We start from the raw sequence: 22,153 nt of genomic DNA on the forward strand, positions 1-22,153 counted from the left end.
CACTACTGCAGTTAACCACAGCAACCAATCAGCAATTAGGATTTTCAGGAAAACTTACGGTAAGTTAGAACACTAGAGCATAGGTATGATAGGATGCTATAGGTAACTGCAGGGATGTGGTTTAGCAGCTATGTTAGCAAACTAGCCCCAGTTTCTCTGTCAAAACTGCACTGAACTCTGCAGCAACTTTATCCCAGACACAATATCAAAGTGACAGCCATATGTGCCTGACTGCCTCCAAGCACCATAACAAATTCAATAAATACCAGCATGTCCAAAACTGGCACTTTATTTCTTAAAATGGGACAATCCTGTCAGATACTTAATTTATTATTAAACATGATCCTTCCAGATCTCTCAGCAACTGATTTCAGCTCAGTTAACCAGAGACTGCATTAAAGGAGATGAAGTGGATAAAAACAAGCTGCAGCCACCAGACTGCCTGGACTCCTGACTCTGGCTTTCTACTTGGCTCAGCATGGCTGGCAGGGAAAATGGCTAATCCATCTGCAATCTGGCTATTAATTATCTTAACTGGAGTAGAGGAAACATGAAACATTGACTCCAGTAAATCTGTATATTTATCTTGGCACAAACCAATCAGTCAGCAACATTAAGTCCAATGAACTAAACAAGTTGTGAAATGATGTCACTAATTGGTTGGCCCTGAACTAGTCTTTTTGGGGTCAGCTTTGCTTTGCTTTGCTTTCTGGTATCAAAGGAGTTAAAACAGCCATGAGGTGTGCATGAGCCGAGATGCGGGGAGGTTGCGTTTATCAGCAGCTGGAGAGGAGAAGGCTGAGGGTCCTTTTACCAGTATGAAAAAATGAGGTTCTCTGGCAGCTTTCCAATAGCTGATCTAGTCTGGTACCTGCTGCTGGCGGATCTGTGTAAGCAGTGATCCATGGACAGCTCAGCAGTCAGCACTGACTATAGGGACTCCCATTTTCTGTGCCAGAACTACCCAACGCCTGGCAGAAACTGTTCTCTCCACAGCCACTGTTACCACCAGTCCAGATTGACGAGATATCACAAGTACAAAACACATGCAGGTGGACCCTTCTAATTTGACCACTGAACAACTCCCTGGATCCACTGGGAATCACTGACCAACAACAGAGGCTGGAAAAACATGCTGGTAATAACCCTTTCCCATACATTCCAGCAGCACCCTATATATTTACTGGGGGTAGCCATGAAAATGTAAGTTCAAGCCCAATGAACATGCAATCAGTGCAGCCCTGCTAATTGCCTATGGTAATTGCATTGTTAGTAGTTAGTGGGACTGTCCAGTCCCTAGATCAGAGGTCCCCAACCTTTTTTACTAGTGAGCCACATTCAAATGTAAAGAAAATTTGGGGATCAACAGAAGCATGAAAAAAGTTCCTGGAGCTGCCAAATAATGAATATGACTGGCTGTTTGGTAGCCCTATGTTTATTGGCAGCCAACAGAAGGCACTGTTTAGCCATAAACCTGATTTTTATACAACAAAAACATGCCTCCAAGACAAGAATTCAAAAACAAGCACCTGCTTTGAGGCCACTGGGAGCAACATCCAAGGGGTTGCAGAGTAACATGTTACTCACTAGCCACTGGTTGGGGACCACTGCCCTAGATGTTCCTGATATTAGCAAAACTTGTGTTTGGGTGAATGATTGCCCTGGTTGGACTTATGGAAAAGAACTGCAACTAGAGAGAGCCCTCGCTGGCTCAGTCTGCTCTGTGTGCTGAATCCTGATTTGCTTGGCCTTTAATAGTTTTCAATTTTATAAACTGCTTGTTTCAATCAACCCCCTTCTGCACTCCCCACCACCCTCTTGGCAGCTGCTGGCACAGTTAAAATTAGGGGCAATATGATGGATTTTTGGTTGCTGCTGGCACAAGTACATATTTGGGGCAATATTGTGGATTTTTTGGCTGCTGCTGGCACAGGTACAGATTGGGGGCAATATGAGTGATTGGCTGCTGCTGGCTCAGGTACATAGGCCAATATTGTGGCTGCTGGAACAAGTACACAGATGCTTGGGGCAATATGATAGGTTTTTGGCTCCTGCACAGGTACAAATTAGGGACAATATGATGGATTTGTTTTGGCTGCTGCTGGTATATTGGGGGTAGCAATATGATTATGATGGATGTTTTGGCTTATGCTGGCACAGTTACAAATGGAGGCAATATGATGGCTGTTGGCACAGGTTCGGGGACAATATGAATGGTAAGGTGGGGTGAGAAATGGGGGGGGGCACTGCTTGAAGACTCTCTCTCTCTCTCTCTATATAGTGTGGTACTACTATATATATACTATATTTATATATGGCACTATAAGTTTGTTAAGAACACCCCTTATTTATCAATACTAAGTACCTTGTTTCTATTGAGATGTCTTGATGAAAATAATAAAATGATTAGAAGAATTACACAAACCAGATGATTTACTATATATATTTCACTGATAAAGTTAATAAGTTAATTACAAATTAATATACCTCTCCCACCATTAATAAACTTGTATTTCTATATGACCATTAGTTTCTCAATAACTTTTCCTAAAAAGTGCTAGTACAATAAATGAATAGTTCATAGATATTAACTTATGATCTCAATAAAGTGCTTATAAGCTTGTGTTAATGATGAAGGTCGGAATTTTAAGAAATCTACTATTATATACCTGGTACTATGAGTTTGTTTGGTGCCGTAAGGGAAGGCGCGTTTCAGAGCGATTTCAGGAGAGCTGCCGCCCATGTGCTGCTGCTGGAGCAATACAAGGCAAGCTGGTTGCACAGAAAGATTAGGCTGCTTTCCAAAGTGCCAGCAGGTGTGACATCACTCGGCCTGACATTATGTCATTACCTTAGGCACGTGGGTAGAATTCTCACAGTACTAGTGAACCTGTAACTATTGTTCTCCCCGGTAGCAGCACCTCATGCTGCAACTATATTTATTCTATCTACAGCAATTGATCCCGTTGTGCATTGCCCCGTTTTAACATGATCTCCCCCTGTGTGTTCCAAGCGCAGCTTTCCCGGGGTACCAATGCTCCCCGCCAGTCAGCCAATCCGCTGCGGGCTTTCCCTGCTGCACTGGGCCAGTAGCTGAGGAGTTCGGCGAGGGGGCGGTGCCTGCCAAGAGAGAGAGGCAGATCCCAACTGTTCTCCAAATACAGTTCAATGAGCTTCAGTCAGTGTGAGGATCGGGCTGCTCTTCTCTGCTGGGAATCCTGTAGGAGTTTGGGAAAAAACTGCCTCGAGTAGCCGGACATCACTTGTATCAGAGATGAACAAGCCTCGCTTCACGTTCTGCTGAAGGGGCTCATTCTCTCTCTTTCCCTCTCTGTTTGACCCTTTGGATTCCTTGTGGGGATTTTTGCCTCGTATAAAGAAGGGTTTATCTCTAGTTTTGTGCGATCCCCTTCGGCTATAGACAAGCGGAGTTCCATGAGCTTTAATGACACCGGCTTGCACGGGACAGCTGCTCGCATCCCTCTCTTTGGATTATTAATGGGACTTTACATGAGCTAGTCGGACTACTGCGCTGCCTGATCCCGAGGTACTGTGCCTTTATCTCTACTCTGTCTGTGCCTGGCACACTCATCCCATAGTCTGTGTACTACTAGTTATAGTCATATGCTCTGCTAGGGATAGGGGTCGCCCAGTGATTACTCTGCTAGGGATAGGGGTCGCACAATGAGTGCTCTGCTAGGGATAGGGGTCGCACACTTAGTGTCCTGCTAGGGATAAGGGTCACCCAGTGATTGCTCTGCTAGGGATAGGGGTCGCCCAGTGAGTGCCCTGCTAGGTAGGGGTCGCACAGTGAGTGCTCTGCTATGGATAGGGGTCGCCCAGTGAGTGCCCTGCTAGGGATAAGGTTCGCCCAGTGATATGCTAGGGATAGGGGTCGCACAATGAGTGCTCTGCTAGGGATAGGGGTCGCACACTTAGTGTCCTGCTAGGGATAAGGGTCACCCAGTGATTGCTCTGCTAGGGATAGGGGTCGCCCAGTGAGTGCCCTGCTAGGTAGGGGTCGCACAGTGAGTGCTCTGCTATGGATAGGGGTCGCACACTGAGTGCCCAGCTAGGGATAGGGGTCGCACACTCATGGTCGGATACTCCGTTCACTACTAGATGTCACGGTCTATTTCATTGAGGCGATGTGCTCAGGGTGAGTAACAGGCGGCTCTACTACTGTGTGGCAGACAAAGGGTTATTCCCACGCTGACTGATGCCAAACACAAAGGCAAGGACTGGCTCTGGCTCTTCCCTCTTCTATTGGGAACCGAGCGTGTAAATGCGACTGTCAGCGCTTCTGTTGGGGACAAGTGGAGGGAAGGGAGGGAGGAGGCGGTTAATAGAGATCCCTTCCCGGCCAAGCAGTTCAGATCCCCTACAGCGCTCTGGGCTTAACGAGACTTGAGAGGGTCGTGTGAGGGTCGCCTGGCAAAAAACAAAGCCATTTCCTCTCTCTCCCACCCTCAGATCCGGCCACTGTTCCCAGAGCCCTCCCTGTGTAACCTGGAAACAGGGTGGGATGTACATTTACACTACACACTCACTGCCAAGTTCAGTCTTTTTTATATAATGAATGGGGTAATAACCTTGTACAGGCAGCAAGTGTACAGTATATTCCTGCTTTGTACATGTCTGTAATGGCAATGACTGGTACACTTCAATTCCATGGGTTTAATCTGCTTTATTTGGCCTTTGCTGAGTTTTTAGACGTTTTGGATGATTAGACAACATTTCTAAAGATAACCTAATCCACTCAGTATATCATACAGTATAGTCATACAGAGCAGGTTTGTATGTGTAATGCAAATGCACAATGTAGAGTTGATGCTGGGGGAATATGTACGTAGAATACTCTGTATGAGTGTTGTTATTTTCACTATGAGAACCTCAGAATTGGATCACTACCATCCCAGTCCCACAAATTAAAGTAAGAAATGGAAACCCTTTCAGCCCTTTGCTATGAACAGTGTGATGTTTCAGGTATTATATATGTACTGCAGATATTACAGTAACTCCGTGCCCCCCATACTCCAGCAGTGCCTCTCCTATGCCTGGGTGTGTGCCTCCCTCTGTCCCATGTGCATGTAAGTCAGTCAGCTGAGAGTAATGCGCTCTAAATGCTCTGGCTGGGAATTTGCAGCAGAGAGATACAGTGGGAGCTGTGGGAAAGCTGGCTGTAAATCCCCCCCCCCCACACACCTTATGTTGCTTGGGTCCTGCCTGCTTCATTTGGGTAAATGGAGCAGAAAGGCAGGGAGCTGGTGGGACTGGCTGTGAGCATCCCAGTGGGCCCCTAAAGCCAAATGAGATCATTATTAGAAAATGCTGCTGGAGGAATTGGGGGGAAATAAAGGGTATCTCTGTTATAGGAGCTGGATGCTGTTGCAAGCACACATCATCAATTTTCTGCTGCTAAATATATTCTGCTAGTATTGCTGAATCTGGGATGCTAGGAGAGGTTTCATACTGAGTCAAGTAATAACCCCCCACTGTTTAGAATTGTGTGTGTATATATAAATATATATGTGTGTGTGTGTGAACCGCTGCTTTTTCCTGCAAACAGTATTGCCTCAACTGCATCCCCTATTATACTAATCCAAAACCCTTCCCACTGTTTGTGTTTATGCCTTAATACATTGATTTTCTTTTTTCGCCCAGTAAGTGCTTAGGAGAGCTCCCAACAAGCCACATTCCGTTATCTCTCCAAGAGAGCGCTGGGCACATTCTATATTTAAAGCTCTATTGATTGCACTAAACATGAAATGCTCCTCTAGTCCGTTGGTAGAGTAGAAACTAAACACGTGGTGCCTTATGCCTGGGAGATAAAACAAAGGTTAATTGTGCAAAACCTCTCAGTCTGCTCTGTGTCTGCAATACACCTAATAATATGGACACCCAGCCGTTTCCCCCGCCACACGCAACTAAATTGCGCCCACAGCACTGGATTTCCTAATGCTACACAATTGCTTCTGAGCTCTCTTTAATAGATTCAGGTAAAACAAATCTGTAACTACAACGCCCAGCATCCCCTGTAAATTCTGGTCATCAGTTTTAGGAAGGCAGATTCTATATACACAATAGTGCACAAATAATGCCTGTTTAAACTGATCTGGATCTCCCCAGTGTCATACTCCCAATTGAAAGCACATTTGTTGCGAAGTTATTAGAATCTGGATGGAACAGGGCGAAACAATAATAAACTATTTATAGCATTTACAGTCCAGGGAAGAAAGTATTTACTTTGTGTGTTGGCAGGGGCGATCCTGGCCCCTCCGCTGCCTGAGGCAGCAGCAGTTGCTGCTGCCCCCTCTCCCCTGGAAATTCGCTCTTTAAGTACCAGGAGCAGCATTTTTGCTGCCCCTGGTACCTAGTGGGGTGCTGCCGCCTGAGGCGACGGCCTCAACTCTCCTCATTGGCAAAGCACCCCTGTGTGTTGGTATTGTTTTCTAGCTGTCCATAAGTCCAAATATACCGATATCCTCTGATGTATTTACTGCTTGCCCTCCACAGTCTAAATGCTAATCATTAACCCAACTGTAAATAGCCAGTCAGAAACATGGCTCCAATCTTTTTCGGAAAATACATAAATGTTATTGATTTAGGGTTTGTGAGCTTGGCTGGAAACCCTTGATCTGCTTGTTACAAGATTTCTAAAACAGAGGAGATTTTTTTCCAAGGCTGCAGTGGACTTGGACAGAGCCAATATTTTGTTGTACTAATTGCTGTCCTAGGCTGGATTCTTTGAAGGACAGTGATAAGGTTCCTTTTATTGGAAATCCTTGTTTGTTTCTATGGATTGTCCTATCAGCAAAATGTTCTAGAAGCTGGGAATAACTGCAGGAGGTTAAACAAGCATAGTCAAAGACTTTTGTCTTGCCCGTGATGGTATAACAATCACTAAGCCTTACCTCATTCAATGAAGAGATAATGAGGATTTAGGCAATGTAACCCTGCTTTGTTTAAATAACCCCTTCGTATGCAAGAGTGCTTTTGTGCATTGTTGAAATCTGAAATTCATTGGCTTCCATTGCAGAGGATTTGGGGAATATTGTTGCAATTTAAAGACTTAACATGCCCAGCAGTCTGTTAATGTTGTGTGGCTATAATGATGGGTAGCAGTACTCAGCAACTAGGTAGCGAAAGTTGAAAAGTTATCATACTGTAGCTACTGTGCAACAACAGAACCTTTACTATTTCAGCCTTTTTCTTGGGTAAGTCAGTAATCACAGACATGACATGCCCCTACACTCCCTACTGTTTATTTCTGATTTCCTGACTGATAAGTCAATGAAAGCTAATAGATTTAAAGGACAAGTTCTTATCTTGCAAAAAATGTATTACAAATTAAAGTTCTTTTTTTTTTCCAGGCAGGAAAGGGGTGGGGGGATAGTCTCCGGAGCTGAACTGAGGGATGGTTTCATGTGGTTAGACAAGTCAGTGCCTTTGTTGATAAAACTGACATCTTGCATGTCCTGTGATAAATGCGTTGGAACAGAGTGAATAAAGAGCTGCAAATGTGTGTCCTTGTTTTAGATTAGCTATTAGTGCCCTTAATTTACTGATTTTACTTTATACAGTTGCATGTTAAAGGAGACTATTGTTTGGCTTTACATTATTAATCTTATTTATCCTGATTACAATTATTGTATTGGCCTGTGCCACTAGGACACGGGGGTCAAATACACGGCTCCCTAAAACCTCAAGGTTTACGGGGGGAGATTTTGTCATACTTATCAACACTAAGAACACAGAGTTGCTACTTTCATCTTCAGGACGCTGCATAAGCTTTAATGCCCAACCATGTTTTTTCTCTATATAATGTGATCAGTGCAAAAACATTGTTTTAAAGTTTGTTACGTGTGGATAGTGAGTGTGGCATACATAAGGTTGATATGTTTAACTTCTAATAATATGGAATATCCTCAAAGTACAAAATCATAATTGGGTAATAAAGCATATAGTACAGAACTTGTTCTTTTAATCAGTGAATTGTGTGTGTATGGTTCCCCTGGTGGAGAGAATTTGATTTTCAGCGGTGGATTGCTCCCTCATACTGACCGTTGCTTTACAGGCTACACACAGTGGTCATATTAAAGGGGTTGTTCACCTTTGAGTTAACTATTAGTATGATGTAGAGAGTGATATTCTGAGACAATTTGCAATTGTTTTTTTAATAATTGTGGTTTTTGATTTATTTAGCTTTTTATTCAGCAGCTCTCCAGTTTGCAATGTCAGCAAACTGGTTGCTAGGCTTCAAATTACCCTAGCAACCATGCATTGATTTGAATGTGAATATGGAATATGAATAGGGGAGGGTCTGAATAGAAAGATTAGTAATATAAAATAGCAATAACAATAAATGTGTAGCCTTACAGAGCATTTGTTATTAGACGGAGTCAGTGACCCCCCATTGGAAAAGCTGTAAAGAGTCAGAAGAAGGCAAATAATTCTACAACTACAACTATACAAAATAAATAATGAAGACCCATTGAAAACTAACTTGAAATTGGTCATTGGTATAACATACTAAATGTTAACTTGAAGGTGAATCACCCCCTTTAAATATTTTTGCACATTTGCGTTTTAATTACCATTGAATTGAGCTCATTTTAAGAATGTCATATTAACAACATGTTGCTTAAGGCAAAGGGGAATGTAATAAAAGTCGCTAATGGAAAAGCTATTCGCAATGCAAAGTTATGTCTTTGCACAAACAAATTTTGCTTTGCACGAATTTAAATATATCTTTTGAGAACCCGGAAACTGTTTAGCGACCACTTCCGACAGTGGAAGACCGTTTGCGAATTTTATAGTTTGCGCCAATGCACTAAATCTTCTTACTAAAAAAAAGTCTTTATATTTGCTCCAAAAAATGACGACACCTTCAAGCACTTCTTAAGAGTACGCAATTAAAATTTGCATGAACAATTAAAATTCGCAATGCAATAACAGTTTAAGGAACAATATTGCATTGCGAAATGTGGATTTTTAAACTAATTGTTGCAAATTGTTTTGCTCTTTGCGACTTTAATTACATTCCCACGATTGTGTTTTGTGGAATAAAGCACTGGTTGTGTCTGTGATGCAGAGAAGCAGGATAGTCCTCTAAATAGGAATTGCCGTGCTGAATTCAGCGTAAATAATAGGCCTAGGATATGGTAGTTATTAAAGCAACTTTAATGATGCTATAGACGTATAATTGATTTAATTCAGCTTTGTATAGGTACAGATACATAGGGGGGTGGATATTGGCCCAAAGGCCTTTAGGTGGACACCCCTGTTGTTCATAGTTGGTTAAAAGTTTGTAAGTTTGCTTCTTAGAATTGTTTTGTGCTGTCTGTTGACTTCACTTGTGTAATATGCATAATATGATAAATATGTGTATGTGTTTTATACAATTTAGTTTGTGTCATGGTTTATAACATTTGGATGGTAAATTATATGATTTTAACATCCTTTACACAGGTTGTGTCACTAGATGTTCATTGGCTTTAATGGGCCCTCTCTGCCCTTTATTATTCCAGATATTTCTTTAAGATGCCAATGGTTATATTCTGTTTATAAAGCAAACAAGGAAATCAATTATCTACGTGTGTAGCACATATGTATTGCTTTGTGAGTTGGCATGTAGTAAATAACTATAGACCAGCAGTGATGGATTGACACCTCAGGGATAATTCCCAGGTGATCTGTGGCCCCTGCATGCTCACTAAATAAGTAATGGTCCAGGGCTGTTAAACATCTTGACTCAGGATTTTATGAACAGCAATTCCCGGATTCCTTATCCCCACCCAGAATTCCAGGAATTGCTGCTCACCATGCCTGTAGGGTTGTGACATACCTTTAGTAGAGATTCCAGGATATTACAGGATAGTGTGACCCTTTGATGGTGTTTATTCTATCACTTCTTCTTCATCAGACCAAATCAGAAGGTGTGTATGTTGGATTAGTATACCTATGAGTATATTGGGGTTTTTTTTTGGGGGGGGGGGGGTCAGTTGGACTAGGTAATTGCATCCACTGCTTTTTTTGTTGTTGGATTGAATTGCAGTATGCCTCCGCTATAGCCTAAACTGTGCAGCTAAACTGGTTCCCTTTGGGTGTACTTCTGAAATGTCTGTCATTTATATTAAGTGATGCTGCTATGTTAACTATATGATAAGCATGCAATAAAATGTTTGGAATGATTAGTGTTAAACCTGTTAGAATTTTAACTTATGTATTCCAGGAAGGCAGTTCAGCTAGTTGGCATATATGGATATGCTCATTGGTTGCACAGAAAAGGTGGCTTTAAATCTGGATCTTGAATACAAAGTAGTTTTGGGACCCTATACAGACTCATAATATGCCAGGGCACAAAATAGTTTTGGATAATATTGTCCTGTGTGTGTGTCCAGCATAAAGTTTTCTCTCTGTTTGCTACAGACTAATGCAGTCATCACATCAAAGAAAAGTCCATGATGGCCACAGATTAAGGGAGCACAGTACTCGCTATAAACACAGAAAATGCACCCAAATGACGTGACCGTGATAAGATCAAATCAAAGGAGGAGAGTGACAGCTACTCGGACCTTCTCCGAGGATGTGTTTACTCATGTACTGCTATTTGCCAGTTAGTCAGAATGGATGTATTATTCTCTCCTGTAGCATACACTATTATTCACAAGTTACCCCCCTTTTTCTTGCTGAACTGTGCCCCCAGCATCCACTGTTGTTGTTATCAGCCATGTTCAATGCCGAGGCACTTCCATGTCAGCCTTTAAAAAGGATACTTCCCTTACTAGCCATTGACTAAAGAGACTAATCCAGTTCTGGGACGTGAAGTGATGAAAAGAGGCAGGTCTGGATAACTTCCTAGACAAATCATCTGGTTGGTGGCTCCATTGTCTTTGCTAGCAAAAAAAAAAAAAAAACAAAGCCACTGCTTCTTTGGAAACAAAGGGTATTTCTCCCCTTCAGAATGTTTGTTCTGGCAGGAACTATGCCAGCACAGGACCTTTTTTATTGTTTCTTTCGTTTTCCCAGATTTTATGCCTATTTCTTTTGTCTTTAAGAGGTGTTTGGATGTCTGAGACCTCTTAACAGTTTGGCTCAAAGTGGCAGGCCATATGTCTTTCCATTCCAAAGTATGAGGCCATGCCTTCAATGCATTCTTGCACAGTTTTATTTCTCTGACAAGATGAAGTGAGAGCTGGCCATGTCACTAGAGGTGATCCTTTTTCTTACTCTAAAGCTGGCCATAGACGTAAAGATCTGATTGTACGAATCGAGAATTCGTACGATTTTCGGACCGTGTGTGGAGAGTCCCATCATTTTTTGTCTGGAGGAGATTGGTCGTTTGGTCGATCGGACAGGTTAAAAGATTTCTGTCGGCTGCGGGTAATATCTCTACATGTATTGCCGATCGTACGATTTTCAGAGGGAGACTGTCACTAACTTTGGTCGGACATAACTTTCGTACAATTGCTGTCAGGGGCAGAACATCGGCTGATCTGTTCTTTTGTACTTTATTTGATCTGAATTGTTAGTGGCAGGTCGGGAGATGGGGAAGTCCGATCGTATGTTGATTCATAAGATCGGATCTTTGCGTCTGTGGCCAGCTTAAGTCGGTGATCCCTAACCAGTAGCCCAACCAAGCAACATGCTGCTCACCAACCCCTTAAATGTTGACCCCAGTGGCCTAAAAGCAGGTTCTTATTTTTTAATTCCAGGCTTGCAGGCAAGTTTTGGTTGCATAAAAAATGGGTGTACTGCCAAACAGAGCCTCCTATATGTTGCCAGTTGAAATAGGAGCTACCAAATAGCCAATCACAGCCCTAATTTTTTGCTCATAGGTATAAAAGGTTGCTCTACGTAGACATCTCAATGGTTAGCATTGCTGCCTCCCATGTCTGTGTAGGTTTCCTCCAAGTAACTCTGCTTTCCCCCATACTCCAAAAACAGGCCTGTCATTGGCTCCTGGTAAAAGTTACAATGGGAAAGAGACTCATGTCCGTGATGTTGTATCTCTGTAAAGCCCTGAGAACCATGGCAGTGCTATATAAATCAAGAATAATAATAACAATGGCTCCTTTGGTTGCCCTTATTTCATTTTCCTAGCCAATGACTCTGTTCAGCTCCATTCTGGAAACACCAAAGCAACTGAATGATTTAGCTTCAATATAGTTGGGAGATCTTCAGACTGAATATCTGTGCGTTAAATGATTCAGTCATCATTAATTTTACATAAGGCAGAGAAGCCCCTCCAGCAGAAAGGAGCTGATGCAAGGCTCTGTGCTCGATTCCTTTTTCTTTTTTTTTCTTCTTTTTCTTTCTTTTTTTTTATTGTAGTTCCTTATGATAAAACATAAAATCCTGCCCTTATTTGCAGGAGCATTATTGATACCCCAGTTCCACAGAGGCCTAGTTACCTCGTCAGATGTTTTCGGCGTTGACCGACATCACCTTTTTTCAAAGTGAGAACTGTGACTGCAATAATTCTTGCGTTGTCTTTTCCCCCAACTGTAATTAGGAGCCATCTGTACTGAGAACAAAGAACAGAGAGGCAAGCTTGATATGTTTTTTATAATTGAAGGTCTCAGTTCTGATGTACTGATTGATGTCACGCCGTATTTGTGTTCATGTTTCCTATTTCATCTGACGGCGTTTCAGCGTGAGCTATTTCGTTAATTCCTCGAACATCTTTAAATTATTGCCCAGCTAGAGACCGTAACTGGATCTTCATCTATTAATCATGAAAAGTGCTTTCTCATGCAGTTGCTATAGTTTCTGTGCCTCGGTTAGTGTTGGGGTGCCTTGGGAAAGGTTTGGCGTGTAAGAGGACTTGCAATCCTTGCAGTTATTTTGGCAGAAAGCAGAAGTTGAAAAAGAACAGAAAGCGATTTTGAACATTATTCAGCTCTGGATTAAAGGAGGCAGCTCCTAGATGTGTCTCTGCGGGCCTTGTTATGGGAAAATCCAGCCAATATATTTTTCCAGGATTTACTTTTTTTACTTTGTTCTTTAAAAAATAGAACTGTGAAGTTTCTGGTCTAGAGGTTGCATTAATGCCATAGAAGCCTTTTAAATCCCTAAACTAGTGATAAAGGCAAAGGCTAATGAGAAATTTTATAACCTGCAGGGTAATTCAATTAAGCTGTTTTAAAATCTGTTTAACTTTAAAAGTTCAAATACACAATTGGATTTCTGTAATTGTTTATACTGACCAAAATGAGTGTAATGCCGATATTTGTTTATTATTAACATAAATAGACCAGAGCATTTGTGATGGGAAAAGACGGCAATGTGACCTTTGGCCTCTGTTCTGTTTTGGGTCCTTATTAACAGGGCATTGTTGCTAACTAACTCCAGAAGTGCTGGGTAACTTCAAATAAAATTGTCAAAGCTCCATTAAGAAACTGGGTCATCAACTCTTCCTGACCCTGCCGGTTCTCAACTCTCATTGGTACATGCGGCCTCTTATTGGACATGTTTTGGGAACGTTGCTGATGGGTTAATCGGCCATTTTTATTCTGCAAAAAACATTTTTTTAAATGTTCACTTGGGGACCACACACATGAACCAGTTTGGCTCATCATGACCAGATTAAATGATTTTGTCAGCTTCTATTTCAGCACTTGTTAAGCACCTTTTTGTTATGTTTTAATCACTGGGCAGGCAATGTATCTGTTTGTAATTGGCAGGAATATTTTAGTTTTCATTGGAAGATCTGGCATGTCCTGGTATAACTTAGCGGTCTGTTCACAAAACATTTGACATATTGTAACTTTACCCTCACAGGGTAAAAAAAATTTAATTTCCTAGCATTGAGTCCCCAGATTTTTCCAGTCTAAGGGCAGACACACGCTCAGATTCAGGGAGATTTAGTCGCCCATCGATAAATCGCATCTTCTTCAGGGCGACTAATCTTCCCAAACTGCCTCCCGCCAGCTAGAATCTAAATCGCCCGCGGGATGGCACTCTGAGCACTTTGTTTTCTGAAGTCGTCCGAAGTTTCCTCGTGAGCTTCCAGTTCGAGGAGAATGGTCGCCCCTACAAAGAAGAGATTTGTCGATGGGCGACTAATCTCCCCGAATCTGAGCATGTGTCTCTGTCCTAAAACTTCCATAATACATTGATATATGGCAAGTCTAGTAACATCTGGCACAAAAGGTTACAAATGGGGTCATAGGCCATAGATTTTCATTGAAGGAATAAACATTTGTACCACACACATTTGGTGGTTAATCGGTGACAGTGAGTAAATACTAAGTTCCTTAATGTGTGGTTTAACTGAAGGTGCACAACACATGTGCCTGCAATATGTGTTTTAGATTCAGTAGAACTCTAATGGCATTATACCAACTGAATATACCGCAAACAAATCTGCTGCTGTGCTGCACAGTTTGACCTACAGTGGCCTAAGTTGCAACAAAATCCATTTACTCAAGATGAGCTTTTTTTCTTCTCAGACAAAGGGTGAAAAGCCTGTGCCCCTTGATATGATCTACAACTCCAACATCTCACTGGCTGCTTTAAAAAAAAAAAAAAGCCAAAACACTTTATATAATGTGTATATTGAACATGTATGTAATTATTTATAGCCGTTGGTATCTCTTCGTTATTTTCATAGGGGTGATCTACCTTACTAGGTAATTAAGTAAAAAGTCTGTGTTAGAGATAGGTTAAGTGGCGTGTTACTTTAGTAAACAGCTGAAAGAAAAGAATAGGAAATTCTATCCATTCTGCCTTCTAAATGACTTATGTTGTATTATAAACTTACATGATCACTTACAGAAGGAATGGAGAGCTCTGCTTAAAGGGGCAGGGAATCTTTGATGGTTAAATATAAATTTGCTGAATTTATCAGTTATTAGAGTAGAAATCTTAATCTTTTTGAAAAACACAGAGATAAATGAATTAAAAAAAAAAGTTCCTGTTTACTCAAGCAATGCTTTACATAGCAAGACAAGATATTTTTGTAATTGATCTATTAATGTCCTATTAACATAAACTGGCATTTCTCTTAGTCACACACTCCAGTTATTCACTGCCAGTGCAGCTACTCTTATACTAGTTGCCAATTGTTTGAGACTTCAACTGTTCCCACCCTGGGACCTTGCCAATTATTGAATGGGAAGGCTTAAATGGAATGTCAACCCAAAAATATTTTTTTTGCCTAAAAAAAAAACTAATTCTAAGCAACTTAGCAGTATCACATATATTACACATTTTCTATTGTTTTTTTTTAAGTTATGTATTGCTATTGAAAGCAGTGTTTGTCTGTTTTTGTTCTGTGGCCTGATGGCTCAGACTGTTGATACAATGTAAGACAAGCAGCTGAGTAACAGACCGGTCTTTGCTGGGGAACTAAGACTTTTGCAACATTGTTTCAAAAGTAACAAACAGGAGTTAAGCAAACACTGCTTTCAGTATAAATTGTTTTTACAAATAACTTAAAGCACTGAACATTTTTAATGTATAATGGAAATTTGTTTAGAATTATGTTTTCTTTTATTATGCAAATTTTTATTTTGGGGTTGACTTGGCCTTTAATATTCTTGGCCAATTTGGAGAAACTGCACACCTCACAAACCCCAGCAGAGGTTCCTGGTGCTCAGTGATGGGGGAATCGGCAACCGCCCAGCCAGGGTAAGTAGAAGGATCACCGGCACACAGGAGTTTAGTTAAGCAGGGCAAGCCCTTGCAATTTTATTAAATGCAGTGCCGCACTGCATTTAATAAAATTGCAAGGGCTTGCCCTGCTTAACTAAACTCCTGTGTGCCGGTGATCCTTCTACGTACTTTAATATTCTTGCTCCGTGAGGCTGGCATATGATCATAGATCCTTCGTGTTATTCACTTGGGGACCAAATGACTGGATCAGCTCAATATGTGCCATAGCTTGGTTTTCCATATTGGAAAAGAAGCAATTGTCTGGTGTCTATGCAAAAAAAAAAACATGGCTATCTGAAAGATAAAACCTTTTTCGTGTTGTATGGTGCACCTACACTCCCAGTGTCTGACTGGGGTCCCACAAGCCCCATCTATACTTTGCAGGGTTGGACTGGGCTCCCCCGGATCTGCCGGCCCCCAAAAGAAAGCAATGTTCAGCACGGGATTCACGCATGTGCGTGGGGGGGCCCCGGAAGTTTGGAACCAGGTGGGCCCCCAATGTTCCAGTCCGACCCTGTACTAGTGGACAAGAATGACACTGCACACTCCACAGTGTCTGCTCCTTGGGGTAAAGACCCATAGGTCAAAATGAAATAATTTAATTAGCATGGAGTGGCCTGTGTAAAATTGATCTTTAAGTAAAGCTCATGCTTAAACACCCATGGGTATATGCCCTTACTCAGCAAGCAAAGGTCTGTTTTGTTAATCAATATCTGGACAGTTCCTCCACAACTGCTCTGCCTCCCTCTGAATGTCAGATGTCAGGAGGTATCTGCACAAGTCCCATAGGAATACAGAGAAGCTGAAAATTAAAGCAGGTGCACAGGACATGAAACAGCGCAGCATCACTTTAAATCACCTCGTTCTAGCTGGTTTATGAAGAACATTTGAAATTCATTTTGTAAAACATTTATAAAACCGTATCCATTATTAATGGTTGTAATGTATAAAAAATGAAATGTATTTTCAAAAAGTAAACTGAGCTGAAATATACATATTCTGTAACCAAAGAAAGTTCTTTTTCAGCATGTAAATTCAGTTATTCTATCATTTCCCAGGAAGAGTGTCAATAAATATTGAATTAGATAAATGCTCGATGCGGGCTGAATTGAGGATGCTATTATTTAATAGTAGTCATGCTTATACAACTGCATATTTTGTATTAATAAAATGCAAGCGGTATTATCCTTGGTGTATTGTAGAATAACAATGAGAAGCTGCCATGTGCCCTGTTGTTACAACTTAATATTTCAAGGTATGCTGTTTTTCTGTATAATTATTTTAAACTGAGAATAAAGGTATAGAACTAGGGACGTCCGGAATTCACATTTTTGGCCAAATCCAGAATCCCAAACCCAATCAGAACCCTAATTTGCATGTGTAAATTAGCACACAAGAATAGTGAAAAAAACATGCGTATAGTGTGCTGGGAAACATGCCTTAAATTTGTGACGAGAAGCCATGTTATATTTAGATTTGGATTCAGTTTGCCCAGGCACCTCATCAAAATCCAAAGGATTGGATTTTGCAGAATTCCATACTAAATCCTGCATTTGGTGCATCAATAATTAGAACCTACCAACCCAGTACATTTACATTAATGAAATTAATAAAATGGGAGCTACCATGCTGCATGTGCAATAGCAACAATTTATATATTGTGACATTTTATTTGCATACAGGAAAAAAACAACTGTAGGGTGAACAATGAACTTTTTTGTTTTGCTTCTGTTTTCCTCTTCCTAAATAGATGTTTATACTAAATACTTGAGTGCTTCCTGGTGCCTCGCTGAGATGGGTTACTTTGCTGCAGCAATTAAACGCCACAATAAATCTTCAGAAATGCCCTGCAGAGTTCCCCTGTGACTGCCGCAGTGCAGCCAGATGAGCATGTGCCAGCTGAGATACTCAGAGATGGCAGCATTGTAATTCGTGAAATAGTCACAATAAGATAGTTGTATCCAACCATAATTATAAAGCAATGCGCTTTTCAAAACTACATTAGACTGACCGATTCTGACTTGACCAAGCCGTGCAAAGAGATGCCTTATTATGTTATTGCTTGGCAAATCTATGCGGTTATTTTACCATTTCTTTATAAGGTGGCCTCTATCATAAGAATATGTGTCTGCTTGTGTTTCCTTTTGAAAGCAATAGCTCGGGGATTTTTATTTCCTTTTAAATAGAATACAGCTTTTGTCTAATGTTTAAACAGATATGCCTGATCTTTTCGACTGCAGTACTTTTCACATCTTCTTAAGGCTATTTAAATGTACAGTATAAGCACTTTTCATCAAGAAGTGTGTGATAGACCTGTCCAGTTCTAGGCCTCAGGATATAAATATACATATCTTTTGTCTTTTTAGATGTGGGTATATATATAATGTCTAGGTTTCTAATGTCTTTGACAATCGGAAATAGGTACACCATAACGTGACATCATCTTAATGGATACTTGTATGATGAGTGTGAATTTGCAGGTTCTGCTGTAATGTAAATATTGAATGTGTTCTGGATGGGTAACAGCCTTAAGGAAAGGAAAGACAGGGTTGGATGCTTTTTGATCAAGAAAGAAAACACATGGTTTCTAAAATGAACTTTCAGTATGATGCTGATCCAGGTACTGGGGCAGTTGCCTTCTTGGATGGTGCAATTGCCTTCTTGGAGACCGGTAGGAATTACTCTAGTTTTAAGGAAAATTGAAGAGGCTTTACAGGGTTTTCTCTCATCTCCCATATATGCCATATTTTAGGTTAAAAACTAGGCAGAAAGCTTGCTAACTTTGTAGGTTTTCTGTTTCTTAAAGCCACACCCACTAAGGGTTGAAATTCTTTTCTGGGAATCTGTGGACTAAAACCTAATGGAAATATGACAACCAGTGGTGGAACATGGAGTAGTGGTGGGATGCAAGTGCACTAAAAAGCCCCACTGGAAGGCCATGAGTGTAGCATAGACAATTTGCCATATGGTAAGGTGGGTGGGTGACATAAGGGTGAAGGGCCCAGTTTGAGGTTTGCTCTGGGGCCCACAACACGTTGTTTCTTACAGATGACTACACAACTAGACCATATGCATTTTCTAGGTATTTATTTACACTGCATAGTGGCCGGAATGACCTTGTGCAAAATATGTGCATCGTAGTTGTAGTGTTATTTCTTAAAGATCTGAACACAGTACACTTCTATTACCCAAAACACTCATGTGATTGTAACCTGGGTGCTTGAATTGCAAGTGCACCGTTTCAGAGTCAATAAAAAAAAGGGATAACATGGCTTTTATTGGGCCTTGTTCTTTCAGAATCCTAGACGCCAAAATCCTTTAGGGAGTAGCCTTGTGCTTTCAAGCACCACAGTAGCTTTTGATCTCCCAGACTGAGTTCAGCATAGACTGCAATTAGTAGCCAAGCCTCAGCTAGAAACTAAAGAAAACATGTACCAGCCTATCCTGCCCTCTGTGTACGAGATGGAGAGATGAGCGAAGACTGGGAAATGGATATGTCCTGGTCACATTACGCTTTTGTCATTATTGTGGAAGAGAGAGAAGGTTTTTTTTCCTTAACTGGAACTGATATGAAGCAAACTGGATCAGGGCTTATCTGTCATGCTGTTAGGAAAAGATTCATTTCATATCCCTGTTGCCCTGCAGTTTACAGAAAGGCTTTAGCAGTGATCAGAATCCTGTGCCCATAGACCGCTGTAACTTTATGCTTCGGATACTTCCTGGGCAGGCATTGTAACAAATGGCTGAACTGAAACAAAAACAGATACTTTAACACAATTAATATATACAGTATGTTTATCCTGTATTTGAGGTTTAATATCCTAGCAGATGTTAGTTTTAAAAATAAAAGATCAATTTAAAGAACATAAGAATGCTCTGCAATAATGCCATACTCCTGCATCGCTTCCCCTCCCGTGATTGGCACTTCTTGGGTAAAAATTGGTAGGTTCACTGTTTTAGTGGTAGAATAGGTACAGGTGTGATACCACTGGGCATGCACAAAATTAGTGACAGAGCATGTGCAGTTCCTTTCACGCTAAGGTTATGCCTGACCAAAACCAGTAATATGCCTCGTGCAGTGGCATCTATCTTCATTGTCCTAACTCTATGGTGCCACCTGGTTGCATATAAGCATAATGGACATCCTTTTTACCATTATCCTTTGCCTGACTTAAGTTTACCTTTAAGATAAAAAGAATTATAGCAGGATAGACTGATCATAGCTGTACCTATTCATGTGCTTTACTAGAGGTACAGTGGGATGATTGTGTGGGTGCTAGAAATAGAAAAGAATCGTTTTTTCAGATAGCTGGGTTTGACTTCTATGCATAAATCATATGTTGGAATTGGCTTGCCATACTATTAGCATTGAGTTTCTTCAGGATTCCTGAATCAGGAACCCCTGCTTTATGTGCAAACAATATTCTCTACTTCAACGAAAAACATTTCAAAGCTACGGTCTGTGGTATAAGCCTACTGAACCTGAGCGATAATAACATTTATGATGATCTTGCTGTTGTAGAGCAGGTCTAACAATGCACTCCCTTGTTTAAAGGGAGTTGAAGTATGAAATTCTTGGCTTGCTGTCCTAACCTCATCATATCATGTGAGCAACACCTTTCCCTGCATGCTGCTAGAATTATAGCAACCCCCGGCATGCAATTTGCAGGCACAATTCAGCACCAAGCTTCATAGACGCCTTCTGAAAAGGAGAAAGCACATATCGTTTGCTAACATCTGAATTTAATTCAATGTGTGAAAAACAAGTTTTAATGCCTATAAACCTTGCAGAGCCTATCCACAAACTCGAGAATTAGGTTGCTGTCTAATTAGGATATGTCGTCTTTTTAAGTGTTGTGACAGATGATCTAATGCAGCTATTTCCATATCCTAATTTTCTGCTTTATTAGTGAAACACTTGAGCTCATTATTTATAAAAGTGTGCAGCTTGCATTGGTCATTTCTGCTGCATAGAAATGTATACACGTTTTTACAGAATACATGAAAAAGGAAACTGAGTTAGAATAAGCAAACATTATTTGTTTATTAACAATAACAGTACTTGATTATGTGATGTTATGGGAAGTACATTAACACGAGAATATTTGGCCTTAATTCAGAGGTACTGCTGGTGAGACCCCATTATTCTGCAGGCTCTGTAATACATTGCAATGGCCCACACACATGGGATGCATGGGCAGTAGATAAATCCATAAGCTGGAAATAAAATCAAATTTTTTTTTTGACAGTTGTTACTGCTGCTTGTAGTAGGTGATATTATAAAACCTATATAATGACAGAGAGACGTGTAACGTCATTATGTCTGTAAAAACGATATGATAATTTGCCCCATGACTTGTACCTTATTATCCACCCTGTAAAGTCTTATATTATTCAAGTCCTGGGACCTTGGTTTGGTAACATCCGACCAGATCATAATCCTTGAAGAAGTTCTTATATAAACCATAATTTGCTCCATACTTGATACCATGATGACCAAATGATAATGTGATTTCCAGTTGATATCACCAGCTGTAGCCGCCATTTCCTTTTTTTAATACAGAGACAACGTAGATCTGATGATCCTGAGACCAGTAGTAATGTAGAGTACAGCAGTTCAACGCAAACATTCCCTTTCTCCCTTTGAATTTAGTGGGTGTAGTTTTCTTGTAGTTTCTTGATTGCCTGTTAAATATTGTTCATCGGCTGTTGTTAGTGCTAAATCGTCAGATACAGGTAGAATTTTATTGTTTCTACCTGTATATCTGACAATTCAGCTGTACGTGTGTGTATTGAAACAAACGATCTTTCTTGGAAAGATCTTTTCCAAGAAAGATCGTAATTAAGTCTATGGCCACCTTTAGAAAGGTAAGGCGATGCACCCAAGTAACAGCATTGTGTTGTTTTTAGCTTTCATTAGCATTCTTGTCTGACCTGCTCTTGTGTATTTACACTTCCCTCCTTGCGACACGAATCTCCATATTGTTGCTGTGCTAGAAACAATAGAATGCTTGTGTCTTTCACCCAAATGGAGATATATGCCTTGAAACCGTGCCAGATCGCTCTTTCCTGAGGAATAAAATGGGTGACTTACAATACACTCTTCTGAGCAGACAGAAAAAGAGCGTAGTTCAGTTGATTTGGCATCAGATTGCCAGGGATGCAGAGTTCTGCCAAGCATTTCACTCATTGGTGAATCCTACAGCACACCAGTCTTATTGGATCTCAAGATACATTATACATTATTAGGCAAGGATAAAAATTGTACCTTTCAGTTTCTGCTACCAGTTGAAGGTTATTGGGCTGCTGGGATTTGTAGTGCAGTGTGTTGATAGATATCTAGTAGACGGGTAATATCTTGGGTAGTTTATATAACGCCACTGGCCAGGGTGTATTGGCAGGAGACCAGCCAGTTGTAGATTTTGGCCAGCTTCCATGATGACAGGTTGTTTTCTGGCCTGTTTTAGGCTGGCACACACAACAGTTATTATAT

General features: G+C 40.8%; 1 protein-coding gene across 6 annotated transcripts in view; it reads left to right on the forward strand.

Moving 5' to 3' along the window:
- The first annotated feature begins 3,153 nt into the window (after window positions 1-3,153).
- Window positions 3,154-22,153, forward strand: part of sema6a.S (semaphorin 6A S homeolog) — a 132,916-nt gene continuing 113,916 nt past the window's right edge. For all 6 annotated transcript variants that reach the window (XM_041580432.1, XM_018244300.2, XM_041580428.1 and 3 more), the window contains exon 1: window positions 3,154-3,547. The gene's annotated coding sequence lies outside the window, so the exon portion shown is untranslated. The remainder of the gene's footprint in view (window positions 3,548-22,153) is intronic.

The sequence above is a fragment of the Xenopus laevis genome, chromosome 1S (genome assembly GCF_017654675.1).
Source record: "Xenopus laevis strain J_2021 chromosome 1S, Xenopus_laevis_v10.1, whole genome shotgun sequence".
Taxonomy (NCBI): domain Eukaryota; kingdom Metazoa; phylum Chordata; class Amphibia; order Anura; family Pipidae; genus Xenopus; species Xenopus laevis.